The sequence below is a fragment of the Carettochelys insculpta genome, chromosome 25 (genome assembly GCF_033958435.1).
Source record: "Carettochelys insculpta isolate YL-2023 chromosome 25, ASM3395843v1, whole genome shotgun sequence".
NCBI lineage: Eukaryota > Metazoa > Chordata > Testudines > Carettochelyidae > Carettochelys > Carettochelys insculpta.
The window spans coordinates 14,765,998-14,787,404 of record NC_134161.1 but is presented as its reverse complement, the minus strand read 5'-3'; positions in this window follow the sequence as shown (position 1 = coordinate 14,787,404).

The window sequence follows — 21,407 nt, the reverse complement described above, 5'->3', positions numbered from 1 at the left end:
TTGCTTCAGCATCGGCTACAGTTGCTAACCATCAGGGCCTGCTGATGTCCTCAGGCTTTTCCTGAGGGCATAGGCTGTCGGAGAGGAGTTTTGGATGCTGATCCTGCACAATGTTCTTGATAGACACTTTTCAGTGAAGCCTTATGTGCTGCACAGGCATTGTAGCTGAAACAAATCACACAAGGCACACCTTTTGACAAGCCTTAAAAGCAGGACCTGATGGTCGCCATCTTGGGCTAGTGCCCCTGGGATGACTAGGTGCATCTAGAGCTATGAATCATGAGCTACCTCTCTCTAAATAGGGCTGTAACAGACTTCGGCTACGTCTGCACTTGAGCGATCTGTCGACATACGTCACTGTTGGAAGATATCTTCCAACAAATCTCCTGTTGACAGATCTCAGACAGCTTGCAAAGTGGATCGAAAGAGCAATCTTCTCTGTCAGCAGTGTGTGGTCAGACAGCCCAGCCACTCTCTCAACACAATGGCCAGCTGGAAGCTCGGCAAACAGAGCTGTCCAGTAAACTGAAAACCCTGTTGGTCAGCAGAAGGTCCCCCTGAAAGTCCAGACCGGCTTTCTGTTGACAGATCTCTGCTGACAGAGGTGTTCTGCTTCATGGTGGGGGAGCAGCTGGAGGCTGTCGACAGAAGTGCTGCATTCTGTCGACTTACTGTTGACAGAATGCCTTGGGAATGTGGATGCTTCGGGTGGTTTGTTGACAAAATGCCACTAGAGCTCCAGTGGATCTGTCACCTGCAACATGCACTTATCAGAGGATCATAACTGCTCACAGGTGCCAGGGAGAATAAGCCCACCTCCTCCGTGCATGGCAGCTGGAGCATACACCTTGTGGGAGGGAGAAAGCTGCCTCTGAAGTACCCAACAGTCCCCAGAGACCTGGTGGACAGGGCCAAAGCAGAGCAGGATGGACAGAAAATTGGCTCCACCTCCCCAGTAGTGGAATAAGAACGAACGTAACCACCAGCAATGGGAAGTAATAGGGTATGTGGCTGGACCTCTGTCTCTGATTGGTCCTTCTAGGGGAGTGCAGCTATGACTTGCCTCTTTACTCCAAGCTGATGGCTCAGTCTAGCTCCACATAAATCATTTGGAGCCTAAATCTCCTGCCCTTGAGCTGAGTGTCACTAACTCATCCAGACACCACACACACAGGAATCACTTTTCTCTACTAATCCCATGTCCTGTCCCACAATGAAGCAATTAAATGGCTTGGCCTTTCAGTAACGTATAGGAAATGAGAAAAGAAGGCTGGATATTTTTTTCTTCCCTGCAGATCTTTAGAAGGATTTTTATTGGTGGCGTTTTTCCTATTTTTATTCCCTTTGTGTTTTTCCGGTTACAAAATTCCTTCAGTGTAAAAAAAGACGCCTGCCTGGAATTTCTTTCATGCCCAGTTCCCAGCCTGTGCGCATATTTCCCAATATGTTTTTAAAAGGTTGCATTGACTCAGCGGGGATGAGAGCCAGCTCTGTTTTCTATTACCGATGATTAATGCAAGGGCCTGCATTCAGACTCTTGGAGCTTACTGGCTAGGGACTGAGGGAATTTTGGTACCAGCTCTGACAAAATCTTTCATGGTGAGAGGGTGGCAGGGGGAGGGCACAAGGTTGACATTACTGGTGCAGAATTTTGAAGTCAGCTCAATGGGACGGTGGGAGTGAATCTTGTAGGCAGTGTCAGAGAAGCAGCCACAGCATGGATCACTCTGTGTTCCTGGCTGCTAGTCTGGTTTAATTGCTCTTTAACCACCATGTGCAAGTGTGTGTGTCAGAGGCAGAATTTTCATGTCTTTGGTTGGCAACATTTGACACAATACAAGGAACTGGGCTCCATGACAATATGAGATTTAAAAATAGCAATCCAGGAACAAAACAGAGCCAAACATCTTAAGAACACAAAAGTTTCTTCCTTCTCCTCCACCCTGCCAATATTTCCCTGAAGAAGGGACAATCTGAGCGTCAATGCTGCAATAAAATGAGAATGTAATACTAACGGGAACATTGGAATTGCCAGACTATATCAGACCAATGGGCCAGCAAGTCCAATATCATCTCCGTGAAGGTGTGTCTACATTGCAGTTTTTGTTTTCCCCTCCCTAGTCTACATAGACAGACTTGTGCAAGTTCTGCTGGAGCTAGTGTGTTACAAATAGCAGCAGCACATGTGGTAGTGCAGGCAACCACATAGGTACAAGCCTGCCCAATCCCCTGGCTCAGCACTCAAGTGGCTAGCCCATGTCCACAGTGTCCGAGCTAGTCTGAGTAGAGTTAGAGCAAGTTTACCTGCCTAGATTGCAGCACTCACTCTTCGCCATAGTGTAGACATCCCACAACAGCGTCTAGTACAAAACACTTGAAAGACCCACTACAGTGGACGTAATGGAATAACCTGGTCAGAAAGAAAGTTTCTGCCAGAGGCCTCCATCCCCCAACCAGTTAGTAGGTGACTGAGCTGACCAGGAGTTATTTGCTAGGATATTTTTCCAGGTTCTAAGAGACTGAAGCCATCCGGACAGCAGGGCTAGTTTCCATTAATTGGTTGACTCAGACAAAAACGTTGAATGAAAGAGTCCCGCATTCTGGAAATATGCCGGTTCCAGCTCTGATATACAAACATTCTAGTTATGGAGTGAGAGCAACTTTCTGCTTTAAGCTATTAGTCAGTTATAAGGGAGGTTTTAATTGTAAACATTGAAATGACACGTTTTGATTGAGCTGAATTTAATTTTTTTCTAGGTTTTTTCATTCAGGATAATTTTTAAACCAATTCAGGGCAGGCAAATTTGTCAATAATTTGAAAAGATATGAGGGATATGGACACCATTTTCCTCCTGGCTCTTATAGTTAAGTTATGCCCTATTCCTCTTCTGGTTCTTATTCCCTATCTAATATGTCTGCAAGTTCTGTTCCATTCTGTGTTGGATTTGTAAATGTTTTCCATCTTCACAGGAGTTTCTGTCCATTTTTCCAGTCCTGTTAAGCTGTTGGCTTCTTTTTCTTGTAGTGGCAGTATGTTCCACAGCAGAAGACAATCAATAAATGCAGTTAAAAATTCTTTTCCCCAGTTTAAAATTTGCTGCCCTTCAGTATCAATACAGATATTGGGCTGTAGTATTCCCAGCATGCTGAAAAAATCACATGACATGAAACTCTATAAGTTGCCAATGAAGTTCTTCCAAAGTTTCCCTCTGATTGTTCCATTTGGAGCTGCAAGGGTAAGTTCACATGGAATTTACAAGATGAGAGAGGGGCTGAATCCCTAAATATGCAGATCCCCTGAGATGAAGGAGAAATTTCAGGTGGAAATCCAAAGACTTTCTAACAGCAAGATCTGTGATGCTCAACAATGGAGGACTCCCAGATTCTGAATCCAATATAGCTCACCTGTTCTGGTGGATAGACTGAAAGAGTCTCCGTAGTGATTCTTCTCCATTGCTGAGATGGCAAATGGATCTTCAGAAAGCACAGCTTGGTGTGTCTTTCTAAGGCCGGTTTTGGTTCCTATTGAGCTAAGTAGCTGGAGGGGATGCCACTACCATCCCATTAAAAGAAATCCTAATCTATTCCAGTTTTCCCTGTAACCTGGGCACTTGTGAGGCTGCTCAGGGGAGATTCAAATGCCACCCACGTGATTAACAGAGCACCCACAACTAGGTTTTTGGTTCTACTGGCGGTGCACATCCACGTGTGCCTTGGTGCAGATAAAAAATATTCCACAGCTGGATGCAAAAAGTCTACACATGGAAAAGATTAGAGGGAACATTACTATATACAATAGTAATGCTCCTACACAAACACACACACAAATGCAACATTAACACTGTTGTCAACAGTAGGGCTTTGGGGCCAGCCCTGCCATCTTAGCAGTGTCATTCTCCCCTGTTAAGCAGCTTTAGGACTTATATCCACTGAGGGATATGGGCCATGAGAGGTGCCAGAGCAGCCCAGCAGCCTTCAGCAGGGGTGACATTCCCACTGCTTGAAGGCACCTCTGAACAGGTGTGTTCTGAGAGAACAGGCTGGTGGCTATATGCATGTATAGATGCTATAATATTTCGACTGGTCTGGGGGATAGCAGGGAGGCAGCCAGAGGTCTGGAAAATTGTCCTCGGTGACCCAGGAACAGAAGGGGGTGATTCATGGCATTGGGAAGGATGGTGAAGCTGCCAGCTCTCCTGGCTCTATCCCTGGCACAGCTCAGGAGACAGCATGAAATTTATTGCTCTCTGGACAGAGAGGTCTGTGGGAAATGAATCTTCATACAGCTACCCACGTCACAATCAGGACCCCATGGCAGCCTCTGGCAGGCAGGAAAACCACACAGGACTGACAGGGCCCTGGAGACCGAACACTCCTCCCCATTTAGGGTGGTGGCTCCTGGGATCAGGGTTGCTACATGTTCTGGCGGATGGTCTGCCCTGCTACGTCCCATGACGTGCTTCCTCCATGGATAAACAGCACCTGAGGGCAGTCATTCCCACTGCCTTCCCCCCCGGCCATGGCAAAGAGCTTGGAGATGGAGGCAGCCCAATTTATTCTGTGCTGAGGCTGGTGGCTTGGGTGTGGGCCAGACCAGCCTTTGCATTGTGCCAGTGTCTTATGACCTTCTCCCTCACAGCTCTCTGATCCAAGGGGGCTCCGATCCTTACAGTAAATGGCACTTTCCCTCCGCCAACCTTGCTTCGCTCAGCCCCACTGCCCAGACATGAGGAATGTTTTCTCTCTAACTCCTCAGGCCTGGCTTTGGAGACAAGGAGGCTTCTCGGCTGAAAGCTAATCCCACCCACTTCCTTCTACAGCCCCCCTTGCCTCCCTGCAAGCAGCAAGATTTGTGTTCAAGGCTTCCCTAGACAAGCCATGAATCAGGGCAGTTTTTCCAGGCCTGATCAGAATCCGCCATTAATCAGCACTTACAATCGAAGGCTGAGGGTCTGGCTTTTCATTTTCCAGCAGGGCATCGCAGTCCAGCTCACAGTACTCCTTCTGCATGGCTGGGCCCTGCAGAAGTCACCCCAACTCCAAGGCATACAGCAGACAAATGCCCAGGAGACTGTAACTAGGTTAATAATTTTTCCCAGTGTCCTGCTCTATCTGAGCAGATTAGAAAGGAATTAGTACTGTGAGGAAATGCCAGGACTCACAACACTCCCACTAAAACAGATGTTTTAGAGACTGCTGTGGCCAAAAATAAAGTAAGCCTTGTAGGTAGTTTAGAGGTGTAATTAGCCACTCTGGAAATCCTTGACCAGGGTCCAAGCCAAAGGAAGATGAAGCCAATGAGTCTTCCCTGAAGAGTGAGCTTGAGTGAACTTCACAGGCATTATATGCCTCTCAAGTCAGCCTGGATCGAGGAAAACAGCAGCCACTCTGGCACAACCATGTCCACACTGCACTGCACTCGTTCCTGTGAGAGTATCCTGGGGCATGGCCCATGGGACTCAGTGCTGCAGAGAACTGAGCCATGCTATGAATTCTTCCCCAGGGAATTGTGGGAGAACTTGTCCGTCCTGTCCAGGCCCCTGGGGAGAATTGTGGGACGGTGTTGGAGGACTAGCAGCAGTTGAGTGGTGCTAGCCTGCATCCACACAGAGTGGCTGTGTGACAAGCTGACTCGAGCATCGGCTGCACACCAGGCCAGGCCAGCCAGGTGAAGTTAAATGTCCTACCGCATGCATGCAAAGGGCTTTGTGGGTGGATGGCTGCAAGTCAGGGGCACCATGGGTTATACCTCATGTTAAGTTCGCAGGGAAGACACACTCAGGAAGCAGGGTAGACAAGAATATTGTACTCTTGTATATGGGAAAGTGGAAGCAATGCAGAACGTCAGGTAAGAGCCCTAGACCACACCCACTGTACTGTGTTGGTAAATCCCATGCCCTTAAAAGCACAGGTAAACAAGGGGGGTGGGGGAGACAGGAGTGGCAGAAGTCACCTGGGCTTAAGGCTCCACCCCACCATGCTCATGATGGGCTCAGCTATGTGGCTGCAGGACAGCATCTGCTGATCAGGTTCCCCAGTGCTCAGGGATCCAGTGCCTGCAGCAGATTCTTACCGGGTCCTTCCAGCCCATGTGGCCATATCCCCAGTGAGTTCTGCTGCCTTCCAAGCATTGGCAGCCTAGGTAACACCGCAGTCCCCACAGGCAGGAGGGCACAATGACCACATCTCCCAACTCAGCCCCTTGTGCCACCATCCACCATCGTGCCAAGAGGGCTCACGACGCCGGGGGCTTGTGTCTTCCTGCCTTGGGCCTAGTCATCATTGACACCTGTGCAAAACGGGTGTGAAGCCACATCACAACAGCAGCTGTTCCCACATGCATTGCACAGGTAGCAACATCACCACTCTGATGGGGGCCAGGGAGGAGGGCTGGCCTGGCCACTTTACAACTTGACCTCTAGGTAGCCCTGAGGAGAAGGGCTGGCCCCTTGGGACCTGCTGCTTGCCATTAACAGCCACACAAGGCTAGCGCCCCAGCTGGCTGCAATGCGTGTACGGTGGTCATCTTATAGGCAGGCCCAAGGAGACCTGGGTTCAGCACCTGGTTGAGCCAAAGTCTTCCTGTGACCTTGGTGAGGTAGGTCCCCAATGAAACACCCCAGTTGGTCTGTGTCAGCTGACTTGGGATTACGGGCGGCTGTTTCACTGGGGTGTCAATAGTCAAGCCAGGCCGGAGCTCAAGCCCAAACCTCTGCGCACTAGTTATGCAGATGGGCAGCTGAACTAGACCGTCGGTGCTGCACCTGCTCACCCACTCCAGATGAGCTGCTGCAGCCTCTCCAGCCGTGAGTCACCCTCCACTCGCAAGCAGGGCTGCTCAGAACAGGTGGGACTTTCCCTTGCAAGCAAAAGGCATTTCGGTGCGTTTGCCCGACACCGTCCTTTAAAAAGGCGAGAGCTGAGCACCCTCCAGTCACTGCTGTCTGGGCGGGGGAGCCAGGAAACCTTGCATTGCCGTTTGAATACAGTGATGAATGGGGCCCCCCACGACTTAACAGCAGTGAGGGGAGGGAGTGCTGACATTTCCATTCAGTTCAGGGAGCAAGTGCTGTGGGGAGAGGACAGATCCAACCCGGGAAGGAGCCCGATAGCAAACTAATTATTTTCCCACCATTACAACCCAGGTTATTTTTGGCAGCTCTGGCTGTGTTGGCAGAAGGGACCCCCCCAGTGGCTGAGCTCTGCAAAGATCAGGAGGGGGAGTATTGGGAGGGGGTGGCTCCTTCGTTAAGTTTTTAATTACTATGATTATTCATAGATCTTTACGGTTTGTAATGTGGGAGTAGAATCAGCTCCACTCCCTGCCTTATTTAAATGAATACTGAAGCAAAGCCCAGGCCTTCATGCAAAGGGAAGCAGCTAGATAAGTTAGGTTGTGGGTACCAAGCAGAGGGAGCATGCCCAGCCAAGTGGGGGAGCCATGGCCAGTCTTGCTGGTGAGTCACCCCAGGGACTGTGGATCAGGGAAATGCCCTTAATGTTTAATTTGTGCTAGGATCAACACCTCTAGACTTGGCCATTCCTAGCCCCAGCACCTCCATGCTCCCAGCCAGCAGCTACTGCTTCCTGGCCACCCAGCTCTGAAGGTGGACCCTTTGCCAGCAGCAGTCAGGGTGGCAACACCATACCATGGTGGCTCAACTCACCCTTCTGCCTGGGAAGAGAGGGTCTGAACAAGCATTTCCTGCAGCGCAGGTGTGTGCCTGGTGGATAATTACAACAGGGTGGCTGACCTGAACCACTTGAATCAATTATTCTTTGAGCCAACCTGAAGGTCGCACCCTGCTCTCCAGTACATGGCTAACCTGGGTGGCCAGGCTGTGGGCAAGGCTGGGTTAAATTCCCCCCACTGGCAGGAGGCATGGAGGAGAAGTTTGAACAAACCTCCTGAGGTTCTGGTGGGTACCCTGCTCTTCAGGTTAATGTGACTGCCACTGGGGTTGTAGGCCCAAAGGAGAGGAGTATCTGAGAAGACAATGTCAGCGCCTCTTGCCAGGACATTGACACCTATAGAACCAGTGAAGGGAACACTGGGCAGTGGGGTGGGGAAGCTGTTGCTGGATGACATCAGGGCTTAACTGAGGGAGATGGACAGAGCTCGATCCCTTGTGTCCACTACAGCTTGGCTATCCCAGACGGGGGGAGCCAAGGGATACAGCGAGGACTGGTGAGTATGGGTGTGAAGCCCAGGGAGACAGTGGGGATCTGGGAGTAAGGAACCCAGGGAGGCAGTGAGGACTGGTAGGTATGTGTAGGGAGCCCAGGGAGGCAGTGGGGATCTGGGGGTATGGGTCCCAGGGAGGCAGCAGAGAATGGAGGAGCCAGAGGCAGTGAGGCCGAAGGGTGATGGGTGGATGGAAATGAAGACAACAGGGGCCAGGTGCTCCATAATACAAGTTTGTCCGGGGCACCATTTTCTGTATGCCCAGGCCTACAGGGAGCTTGTGAAAGTAGCAGGGGCAAGGCTCACCACAGTGGGTTCCCCACAGCAAGGGCAGCACCAGCTCTCCCCTTTCCGTTTCCATCGGAGGCCTCTCAATGCATTCAGGAGTTCCAGGGCAGCCTTGGGGCGGTGATTGTCTCTCCTCTGTCCCGGTACTGTGCCAAGAGTGTGCTCGGGCCAGTAGCTGCTCCCCCTTTCTGGTCATGTGTAAGAGGGAGAGAACTGGGGACTGGATGAGACCATAGCCTAAAACTTGAGAGGGAGATCAGCCAGATTAGATCAGACAAAGGGTGAGGGCTACCTACCTCATTCACACAGGAAGTCAGTGACAGAGCCAGCAACAACATAAAAGCCCCTTTACTTCCAAGAGAGGGCCCTATCCACTAGCCCCACAGTGTGTCTCAATCCTCTTCTTCCCTCATCCTCTTGAGTACTTCAGCCACCGCTGCAGCCCAGCTATGGGCCTCGTCACCTCACAGAATCAAGTCTTAAAATAGGCCACGGAAAAATTCAGCCCCCAAAAGGTTTGACGGGGTTTTGTGTGTGGGGGAGAAGCTCATTTCCTTTTCCTGTTCTATAGTCATAAGACACCTCATCCAAAGTCCACTCAGGGTAATGGGAAAGCATTGGATCTGGTAATGTTTGGTGGAGAGATGCGTCCATAGAGGACCTGCAGTGAGGATCTGTTTGTCTGGGCAGGTGTGAATATAGCCAGCTGCAAAGATAGTGTAACCCAGAGGAAGTGGATTTATTCTGCGGATGCTGTTGAGTTCTACATGCAAATCAGGCCCATGGCCTGAAATGTGAGTTCATTAGTTTTCAGGTGGCATCTTTCTCTGAACATGAAAAACAATTCAGTGATCCACCCTGGAACTTCTGCTTTTTGAGCAGGGTAGAAATGTTTGCATAAAGTATTCCTGTACTGAAAAAATGGTATTTTTCAACAACGAGGGGAGGGGAGGAAATGTGATATTTCTAGTTAGATGATAGAAAACGTTATCAAAATGTCATTGGAAACAGTGACATTTCAGTAAATGAAACATTGGCAGCAATGTTTTTGATAGAATTTCTGCTAAAGTTTGGGTGAAAAGTTTTGGAAACTAATTCAAAAGAGTTTCGTTCCAAATCCTTCACTTTGAAAACAATTTTGAATTTAACATTTTTGCCCTCAAATCTAAATTTCCACTTGTCTCTATTCAAAAGTATCTCTCTGTCCTCAGAAACTGGCAGTCATTGGACTCATTTGGAGAGTGGTCCAGGCCTGTCTGAATGAGGAATTGGCTGAAAATTATATACACCTTTCAAGACTTGGAGACAAGTCAGTGATCAAACTTATTTCCTACCTCATTTTCACGGTTAAAATTAAAACTAATCTAATCTGTCTAACTACAGTAGCTAAGATCTCACTTGTTCACTCATTTCAATCTAATCTCAGGCCTGATTGCAGAAGTTTTTGGTGGGGAGATGCTTTTTTTGTAAATATGAACTGCTGGTTTTTTTTTTTAAATATAAAGAAATTCAAAATAGTCATGTAATGAGTGTGCATAGGAGAGGTCCATGAAAAATTTGAGTGGAAACAGTGATTGGTAAAATTTGTATAGTAATAAATATTTTATAGAAATTAGATTCTGGGTTCTTGTAATATCATAAGTGAAAAACAATATTCCACCCCCTCATCCTCCTCCCTTTCCTATCACTAGTGGCCAATGGCATGGTGGGAAATGTAGTCCCTTCCCAGCTCCAGAGCCAGCCCTCTTGGCAAGGAGCTGGCCAAGGAACTACAGCACCCAGGATGACTTGGTTTCTGCATGCATACTCTGCACAGTGCAGCAGGGAGGAAGGGAAAGAAACCGGAGGTGGGGGATACATGTGCAGCCTTCGCACTTTCAATGAATGTGATCATGGCTTGATTTTTGCTGCATATATGGAAATAAGGGGGCCTACAACTACTCTTCAGACCTCTGTTTTGGCTCCCCGCATTGTAGCACACACAGACATATGCTATCATTTTTCCCAGGCACTGAGGGGATTTCGGAAGGAGAAATGGATTTTTTTTTCCTTAGAGATGGTCAAGTTTTGGCCAACTCCCCAAATTATTTCATTTTCAGACAAAATATTTTGATTTGGGAGTGCATTAGGTTAAATGAAAAGCCAATATTATCTGGAAAGAGGAGACACCTTTTGTCAACAACTTCTCTCCATTGAAAATCTCATCTTCTGCAGAAAAAAGTCTTTCAAGGGGTAAGTTTCTACCATGCTTTTTGCACAGTAAGGATCCCTCAGGTGAAGAAAGCTGTCAGACCTGGGGTATGACTAAGAGCCGAGTTCAGAAATGGGTTTATGCAAGGACCGCTGGGTATGAGTAAACAGCAGAGCGTACTCCACTCTGGGTTCATGTGCATGCAAAGCCATGCTTTCTAAGCCCTTCTGTGTGTCTTCATGGTGCAGCCGCCACCCACCCCAAACTGGCATACCCATGTCCTGCATAGTATGGCATTGCTATGTGCGTGGGGCTCAGATTTCTGGAGGTTCTGTCCGCAGGTTCACAGCACCTTGCTACAATGCCGTGGGAGCTGGTTTATGCTGCACCGTGGGAGAAAGTTTGTCATCTCCAGGTCTCTATGTGGACGTGTTCTGAGCCTGCCACCACATCTAATTGATGGGTTTCTAGCTCAGCAGGCTCCTTGCTGAGCCAAGCCATGGATTCAACACCAGTGGAACAGCTTTTCCTGCTCACGGCTGCGCTGTTATTGCAGGATGCAGACAGCGGGGCTGCAAGATGGAGGTGGAGGCTCGGCAGCAGTTTCTGTCCTTTGGAGGGCAAGGACCGTAGTAGGCCTTGGGGGGCATTAATATGGCTTCATTACATGCTCTCCGCCAGAGGTTTCATGACTTTGTAAGACTGCGTTCAGAATGATGAGCGATCAGGATCGAGGCCTGTACACGTAGCTGGGAGCACTGGCGAGGGAAGCTGGCACAGCATCTGCACTCATTGTGCCCAACTATGCCCGGTGTTGTGGCCCAACAGGGTCAGTATCTCTCAAAGTGAGCCCCTGAAGATAAACCTGTTCTGGTTCCTCAGCAGATCTCAGCCTTCCGCTCACTTCACCCCCCACACACAAGCAGGCCTGGTCTAGCATATTAACTAGCAACCGCACACAGAAACAGTTCCCACCGACCTCAGCCAGACCTCCTGTCTGCTTCCCTCAGCAGCTTTCATAGAGGGCGCGGGAGAAAGCAAAGTGGTGGGAAAGTTCTTTTCCAGGACACACAGCTGGCTGAGGCAACATCTTCAGGCTTGAAATGAGACTTGGACGGGAAGGAGGGGAAAAAAAGACTAGGATAGCTGTGAATTAGCTTAGCCAAACAGCAGCGGGACATAGTTTGTGGTGGAAATGTCCTAGAGCTATTTACTATAGGAATCCGGTTTGGTTTAGACAGCCCCCGCTGCTGGGCTCAGCACTGGGTAGCTCTCAGCATGCTCCCAGATGGTCATTTGTATGCTGTCCCCGTCCCGTGCTGGAACTCTGCTGGACTGAAAAGCTGCCAACTTCTCTTGAGGCCTGGCATAGCAGCTAGTGGCACTACACAGCCCCTCTGCTGTGTCATTTTCTCAGGGCCTTTCCCACCCACATTTGGAGCCTGTGTCTTTCTTGGCGGCTTATTGCTGAGGGGTGTCCACTGTACCTATTTCCAGAGCCATATTGATGGTGATTATTAAGTGCTTCTAATTAACTGCTCCCACGTTTAATGGGACATGCATGATCAATTCTTGTAGGCTCTTTTGAAAAATCTTAATCTCTCTTTTCCTCTGATAAGCCATTGATTATTATTTCATATCTACATTACTGTAGACCCCAACCCCTGTCCAAACACATACCAAGACATAATCCCAACCCCTGGGTATTTACCAACAAAGTGACCATCTTCCAGATTAAAAGAAGGCCTTACTATCTGCCAAGGCAGCTAGTAGATAGGGCAGGTTCCAATTTAAATATTTGCAGAAAGAAAATGGAGAGAAGCTGTGCCTTCCTCATGCCATTCAAAAATTTGGGGAGGTTTCTTTTCCAGCACCAACAACAAAGTCAAACGGTTAGTATTTTGGGTGCTACAGGACTGCTTGGTTTTTTGTGAAGCTACAGACTAACACAGCTCCCTCTCTGAGAAAATTTTCTGTTAGATTCATTTTTAATTGTCTCAGTTTTTCTGACCCAAATTAAATCTGGGGCAGGGAAAAATTCTGCTTGGTCAATTGAAAAAACAAAATGATAGAAAATTTGCAACCAGCCGTAAGTGTGGGCAATATTTCTCGGCCTTAAGGGTGGCATTTTGTGGCTCAACTGAAGTTTGTAAGTCACTTCAGATGCGTGGATGAAAGCTGCAACATAAATTCATCGGTACACACACAAGTACATATGATGCATACATAAAGTATATCTATCTGCTGTAAAATCGGAGACAAGGCAGATGTGATAATATCTTTTAATAAGTGCTATCACTTCAATCACCTGTCTCTCTAATATTCTGGGACCAAACACTGCAGATTATCAAATCATCCCCTTAGTTCCTCAGGCTGTCCTTCCTTTCCACAAATCTATTCCCATCTGGCAGCGAAGTACAAGGCAAGACACTACCAGAGAACACCGATTTCTGCTTAGGCTCATGTTTAACTCCAGTATATTACATCTCCAGCTATCTGGCTAATCCTCTTTCCTCTGGTGTCTGTAAGATAATCATGGGAAGGAGGGGGAGAAGACAGAGGTCTTGGTGGTGAACCCAGAAGGTTGTGAATCTTCTTGTCTGCTACATGCAAATAATCATTACCCAGGGAGCACGAACATTGCTGAAGGGGCTTCTGTTGGTAGGTAATTTACTGTCCAGTAGCAAGGCAGATGCCCTGTGCAATGGCTGGTGTGGAAGCCTCCAGACAAACATAACACATCTGACGCTACTTAACTGCAAGCCCAGAGAAGAGCAAAGCTGACTCAAAGAAACTGGGAACCTGCTGGATATGAAGGGAACTCCCATCTCCAGCTTAGGAGACACACACAGGATATTATTGAGCCGCAGCTTTGGGGTCTTTAATGACTAAATTAGTGGGGCTTTTCAAATCCTTGCGGTTCATAGGAAAAGCCCCTCTCCTCTTTTGTTGTGTGTTGACCTGGGAACCAAATCAGCGCTTCAGTCAAGAGGGTCCATCCTGAACTTAGCAGCGTTACTGCTGAAGACGGGTGAAATTCATAATTTCATTCAAAACCGAGCTTTGCAGACCTGCCAAAAGCTTTATTATGTGACAATGAACAAACTGGGACAGGTGTCCAAGACACACAAGAGTACATGAGTGGCCGAAAGGCGAATAGATTATTACAAGCTAGCCTTTGCTGGATTAACGGTGGAGCTCTCTCCATTGGGTTCCACCCAGAGTAGGGCAGAGGGACGCATCAAAGAGCCACGCAACTCATGCTGAAAAGCTGAAACAGCCCCTTGCTCCAAGCTGGGCACACCACAAAGTGCAGCGCCATGTTTTAAAAGCCCTCCAAATGTGGACAAGTCAAGGGTAAAAAGCAGCAAGCACGTCCTAGAAGCCCAAACAGGGGAAGGGGTGGTTCCTGCAGGAATCAAGAAAACGAAGCTGCTTCAGAGTCTGTCTGCACATTGCAGTGCCCCGCAGGAGAGGGGTGGACCTCTGAGTGCTGCTAGCGTGATGCATTCACACCAGCAGAAGCCACCAGCACCAGTGAAACCCACAGATGTAGGTGTCGTTCACTGTCCCATGTGGCGGCACTTACGCTGCTTACGAAACGAGGAAGAATGTGTCCCCTCCAGAGCCTTTGCTGGGAGCCAGCTGATATTTTTTCTCACACTGTAGAGTCTCCTGCAGTGAGCTCCAGAGGTCCCAGGCTCGACTCCGCCTGTGGGCAGTTGCACTGGTAGGCACTAAAAGTTTCCTAGTGCTTGTTTGTTGATGTAAACTCTGAAAAGTGGCCTATACTTGGGCATTCCCTGAAGCGGGGGTGTCTTAGGGCTCAGCCAGCCTTAACCCAGCCTGGGGGCTAGTTCTCTGTTGCAATGCTCATTGTGCTGTCAGTGGCACACAGCGAGCATGCCCACTGTTGGGGAGACGAGAAGGGGAGCACTCCCCTGGGCTTGGCTGGCCCCTGGCTATTCACAGGGCTCTAATCCGCAGAGGCATGGCGTCATGGAGCCTGCCTAGCTTGTTTTAAGAGGTGATCGGAAGGGGATTAAGATGTGAGGTCACCTGCAACAGCAGGGAAATGGACACAGTGATCCAAAGAAGTGCTCCTGGTAAGCTGAGCCCTTGGGTGGCCACCCAGGAGAGATTCAGGTGCCGCCCAGCTGATTAGCAGAGCACCCACAGCCAGCAGCCTGTGTTTCTATTGGCAGTGCACGTCCCCACATGCCTTGGTGCACACAACAAAACTTATTCCCTGCATGGATGGAAAAAATAAAGGGAATATTGACCCAGATGTATATGTCCTATGACCTACATTCCTGTGCCTTGCAGCAGCTTTCAAGCCAGGGGTCACCTGACCCTTTACATTCTCCAGTGGGGGGTGGGGTGTCAACGTAGGCTTGGAAGGTACTGTCCTAGCCATGGGGCTCAGGTGGGACATAGGACGTAAGAGTTTTCAACTACAGTGGGGACGTGGAGGAAGTGGTGCCAACTCCACAAGCCTGTGTACCGGAATAGCAATCCCACGAGAGCTGGCCTGCCCACCCCTTCTCCTGCCGCTGCTCCAGTCAGCTTGAGATGCCTGCATTGCCCATGGAGAGGTTAATTACACTCTACAGACGTGGGTGTCCTGCATGGATCCAAATCTGAGTCACCAAAGAGCTATAGGTGCCAGGGGTGTCAACTCTTGGCTGGAGGATGTAAGGACAATTAGTTTGAACTATGACTGGTTATTAATGTTTTGATCATTTCCCTTGTGGCTGCATCTGGGCCCTGGCATGTTGTTTTGGTTTGGATACAAACACAGTCTCTGCCCCGAAGAGCTCACACTCGAAGGTTACTATAAACTAGCTTTGTTGCAATGATGAGTAAGCACCTGGGGCTTGAAATAACCTCTGGCTTTTAGAGAGAGCTTTCCACAGCTTCCGAAACCAGCAAAAGTGCAGGTGTAAACCAGCAGAGTGCCACTGATGAAGCAAGAGCGCTTTACACCAGCGGAGGAGCTGACCCAGCACTGCAGCTAAGACACATTCTGAACTGTCCCTTGAGAGCAGCTGCCCATGCAGCACTGTAGGTCTGGCTGTAGAGTAGGATTCCCGGATGTCCCTTGGCTCGCCTTGATTTATTTATTTTCCTGTCAGCTCCCTCGCTCTCGTCTTGTTTGGATTGGATTGGACATGAAAGTTGGACCTCACAGAAGCAACAGGGGAAGAAGGTGAAGAAATCCAAAGAAGGTTCAGTCACCCCTGCCAAAGGCAGGGGGTACTTCTCATGGCAAAGCCCAAGCCGGAACTGGGCCATGCCAGCTAGGGAAGCAGACCCGGATGTGAACGGGGCAGCTGCACTTGGTGCAGACAGCAGCAGCTCCTGTGCTGCCCTCGGCTTGTTTTTTGCCTCGCCCATGAAAAATGAGCCTCTGGTGATACAGCGCATTGCAGCGTTCTCAGTGATTTACTGAGAACTCTGCTCCGACAAGGTCTTTCCGCTTAACCAGACTGGGGAGGGAGTGGGACGAAGGGGGCGGGGGAGCACTGCAAGCTGGCAAGATTAGAAACAGATGTTTCAAGTGCTCACATGGAGGGCCCTGCAGAGCTTCAGCCAAAGTCTGTGAAGAGAAGGGGCAGCTTCAGCCACAACTTCTCTCGCTTTCCAGTCATATACCTGTGGGCCTCCAGGACATGCCTGTTTATTCCTGTCCTTCTGCCATTGCAATTGAGGGGTGTTCGAGCTTTTGGGAACCTCTTTAGTCGCCATGATGGTAAGCACCAAACTCCACAACCATCTGCCCTGGCAACACATCATTTGAGCGGCTGACAGCTGGACGAATGGTCCCCCTTTGAGGTTGTTTCTTTGTTTTGTACGTCACTGGGTTTGGACACTCAGCATAGATTGTTCCATTTCACTTTTGTTCCTAGTCAGTTTCATTGTAGCTGGCTTGCAGGGTTAGCTTCACCTCCCCATTCTCCTAACACAGATTGGTCTTGCTTGGAAATGGTCATGGTGGCTTTGTTGACTCGTTGACTCAAATGACCCCTTAACTTTTCCATACCAGGAAACTAGGGGATTGGCAATCCCAGGGTATGGGCTGAGCAGTGATGAGGGGAGAATCCTATCAGTTGCCCTGCCTAGTCAGATGGCTGGACTTGAATTTTGTTATTTTTATTATTAATTCCTTTTTTAGGTACAAATCTTGTGTGTTTGGATTTTAAAGACCAGGTTCTCATTTGCTGTAAATTAGTGGGGGTCCACTGAAGTCAAAGGAACCAGGCCAGTTCTCATCAGCTGAGAATCTGGTCCTTTGAGCTGTGTGGATGGTATTAGAGACCAGGTTATTAAAAGCATCTACACCTGTCCCTTTGGTACTGAGTTACTTGAAACAGAAGCCCACCTGCAGCTGTATTAGAGCTACACAGAGAGGGGCTGTTCCTTCCTTCTATGGGATCCAATTCCTCTCTGAGCCTCACACTTTGGTGAGGATGTTTAAGGAGAACCTGACCCAGTGCTGTAATGGTGAATAGACTGAAGACTAACCAAGAGTTTTGGAAGGGAGGTAGATCCTCTTGCCCCAGGGTATAAGCCTGAAGCTGTAAACAGTGGAGGTTCACCACACATTTTCCCTGGGGGTACAATTATTTCATGATTGCCAGAACAGGATTTGCTCTAAAGCATCTGGTACTGGCCATTATCAACAATACTTACACACCCCGCATCATGGAATCACTGCACCTGACAATCTGTATTACGCACACAAGGTGAGTGAGGTAACAGCTTTTATTGTACGAATGTTCGGCTGGTGAGAGACAAGCATTCAAGCTACAGAGGGCTCTTCTTGGGTGCTTTATTGTATTTATTCTCACAGCACCCCAGCATAGTAAGAAAATACCATTAGTTTGATTGTATTTTACGCACAGTCCCATTGAATTGTTGTAGGAATTGAACCAGGGCTTCCTGAAACCCTGGCTGGCATCCTAACCTAGATCCCTGAGCATGGCAGAATATAGCACTTGGGATACTGCTCAGACAATCCAGCTTCTGGGTATGTCTACACTACAGAAGTATTCTGGAATAGCTTATTCCAGAGTTATTACTCCAAAATAAGTTATTGCAGAATAACATGTCTACACTACTGAGAAGCCCCAAAAAAAGCAAAACTTATTCTGAAATCGTGTGTCCACACAATAATCCAAAACACTAGGTCTACACAGTAGAGTTATTTCAAAATAAGCTATTCCTGAAGAACTTATTTCAAAATAGTTTCTATTCCCTGTCTACACACCCCCTATTTCAAAATGTGTTTCCAAATAGGCGCCCTTTCCTCAAGGAGTGAGGTTTACGAATTTGAAATAAAGTGTCCACTATTTCAAAATTATTTGTTATAATAGCAGCTGTTATTTCTAAATAACTTTGCCATGTAGACGCACCCGCCAGGACTCCAGGTACATAGCCAAGATGTGTGAACGGGAAGAAAGACCTTTTCCTGCAATTACAAACACTCTTAATCGAGTTAATATCAGGTTCCCTTCTGCACACTGCCAGATTGGAAAGCAATGGAATCTTTTCCCTGCTCAACTCACATTCTCAGTCCTGCTCCAGTGCAGCTTCCCACACAGGACAGCACCCTATGGGGCTTTCAGACAAGCAAACGTGATTAAACACTTCCTGCCTCCAGTTCTGCAAACTGCAAAAAAGAAGGGTTATGGGCTCTGGCTTTGTGGAGGAAATCAGGATGCACTGTGCCACAAGCCATGCAGGCTTATTTACAGCCAGCAAGGAAAAGTCTGGAGGAGAATTACATGTCCATGAGCTATTCTTTAATGAACAGGCATGGGCAAGTAGGAGAGAGGACACAGAGAGCGGGGGTGGGGGGGGCTCAGCTCTAATGTTGGATGAGTAACTCTTTCCATGACACACAGTTTATGTAGTCACCCAGGTCATCTGCCCATGGATATATGGGACACCACCACCCAGTGCTGCTGTTTGTCCATCACACTCATCACTCAGCCTGGGATTCATCAGGGAAATATTTATGATAGGACATGGGGAGGGACTTGCCAGGGCTCCATTTCCTGGGGCCTGCTGGTTGTCATGCCTTGTTTACCCTTGTTTTTGTTACTGAGCATAGTTTGGAAATGGTGCAGTCAGTGCCTTGCCTATAGTGGACAGAAAGCGGTTTGCAGCAGTATCTAAACCCTTCTTGAACAGCCTTTGTGAGTAACATGCTGCTTGCATACTGCATTTTAGCTAGAGCTCACTTGGTACAAAGGAGGGCAAATAGAGTTTATCCCCATTTTATAGATAGGGAAACTGAGGCACAGAGGTGTTGGCAGGAGTACGAGCATGCATTGCAGAGATGGGAGTCAGGATATCTGGGTTCCCTTAAGAGTCAGCGGCCTTGGAAAATAGCCACCAGATATGTCTGATATACACTATGAAGTCTGTTTCAGGGGAATGTGAGCCAGTACCACCTTATTCTCTATCTAGCCAAACCCTGCCCTAGCACAGAGTGCACCTCTCACCACTGGTCCGATTCCTCCTCCTGGCCCCTTTGGGGATTAGCTCATGAGGTTCATACCCCGCTGGGGGGCTTGCATGAGATAGCTCTGTCTCTCCCTCAGGTCTTCAGTTCCCCTCAGACGCAGGAACTTGCTGTGACTCAGCCCTCCAGGCATATCATTCGGTGTTCCCCCTTCCCAGACAGCAACATCCCCTCCCCTCAGCATTCCTAGGCAGTCTCCCCTCATTGCCCTACAGTGCCACAGCCTCAGGGGCTGAGAAGGGAATCTAATCCTGCTATCTGCACTGGGTTCTAGTCCAAAGCCCCCCTGGCCTCAGCAGCTTTGGGCTTTGCTCTTCCCTGCATGGCTCCCTTTCTCTCTAGGTGTATCAGCTCTCAAATCCACTGCCCTCTTCCTAAAAAGTGACAGCACCCTGCCTGCCTGCAGCCAACACAAGCAATCCCTACCTGTTGCCAGCTACCTGGCTTTATACATGCCCTACCTATCCCTGCACAGCTGAGCCTGTTTTCAATCACCTCTCTGCCCCAGAATCACCCAGTCCCCTCTCAGGTGCATCTTGTAGGGTTAATTGGCTTCCTTAGCTACCTTAACTCCAGATCACTCCCATGCAGGGTAAGCACCCCATCACTTGCCCCCTTGCAGTTACTAGTGGATGTCATATCATTAAATAACACTGCTGCAGCACACTTTTCACTACAGAGGTGAGGCAAGCCATCATGGTATATTATGATTTTTTTTAACATAACTGGCACTTAACATAAGAACAGCCACACTGGGTCAGACCCAAGGGCCGTCTACCCTACTATCCAGTCTGCTGCCTGTGATCAGTGCCAGGTACTTCAAAAGGAAGGAACACAACAGAGCAGAGATTATGTGATCCATCCCGTTGTCCCCTCCCAGCTTCTGGCAGTGAGAGATTTCAGGACACACAGAGCACAGGGCTGCATTCTGATGAGCTTGGCTAATAGCCACTTACCTAGGATTTAACTAGTTCTTTTTTGAACTCCATTCTAGTTTTCGCCTTCACAACATGCTTTGGCAAGGAGTTCCACAGGTTGACTGTGCATGGGGGGAAGACATACTGCCTTTTGTTTGTCTTAAACCTGTTGCCTATTAATTTCATTTGGTGATCCCTAGTTCTTGTTTTATGACAAAGAGTAAATGAAACTTCCTTATCTACTTTCTCCACTCCAGTCATGCTTTTATACACCTCTGTGATAGTCCCTTACCCCCTTAGTCATTTATTTTCCAAACTGAAAAGTGCCAATCTTTTTTTTTTTTCCCTGCCTCTCATCTGGAAGCTGTGCCATATCCCTTATCATTTTGGCACTTTTTTCTGAATCTGTTCCAATTATGATGTACCTTTATTGAAATGGAACAACCAGAAAAAGACAGGATTCATGATGGGTGTGTCAGGGATTTCCATATGATAAAAAATGACGCTCTCAAATTAGAATAGAATAGAGTAGAATCCTAGACTCCTGGGGCTGGAAGGGACCTCAGGAGGTCATCGAGTCCAGCCCCCTGCCCAAAGCAGGATCAGCCCCAACTAAATCATCCCAGCCAGGGATTTGTTAAGCCGGGACTTATAAACCTCTTGGGATGGAGATTCCACCACCTCTCTGGGTAACACATTCCAGTGCTTCACCACCCTCCTGGTGAAATAATTGTTCTCAATATCCAACCTAGACCTCCCACTCTTTAATTTGAGACAATTGCTCCTCGTTCTGCTATCCATCACTACTGAGACCAGCTTCTCTCCAACCCCTTTAAAGTCTCCCTTCAAGAAGTTGAAGGTTTCTATCAAATCACCCCTCACTCCCCTTTTCTGAAGACTAAACAAGACTAAATCCCTCAGCCTCTCCTTGTAGATATATGCTCCAGCCCCCTAATCATTTTCATTGCCCTTCACTAGACCCTCTCCAATACATCCACATCCTTTCTATATTGGGATGCCCAAAACTAGATGCGATACTGCAGATCCAATTAAGTGTGGGGTGTGTCTTTGAGTCCATAGCTGGATAACAACAAGACTGGGAAGAAAACTCAGGCACCCTGAATTGTAGACTAATCCTTAGACCGTCTAGTGCACCAGTCAATAGACTTCTATACTGGCGTAAAATTTGCTGGTCCCATAAACATTCCTGCCAGCAAGCCAGGTCCTTCAGAACTAGTGAGGTGGATATGGTATTAGACTGTAGATTAGTGCAAAGCATCACAAAGAGGGCATGAA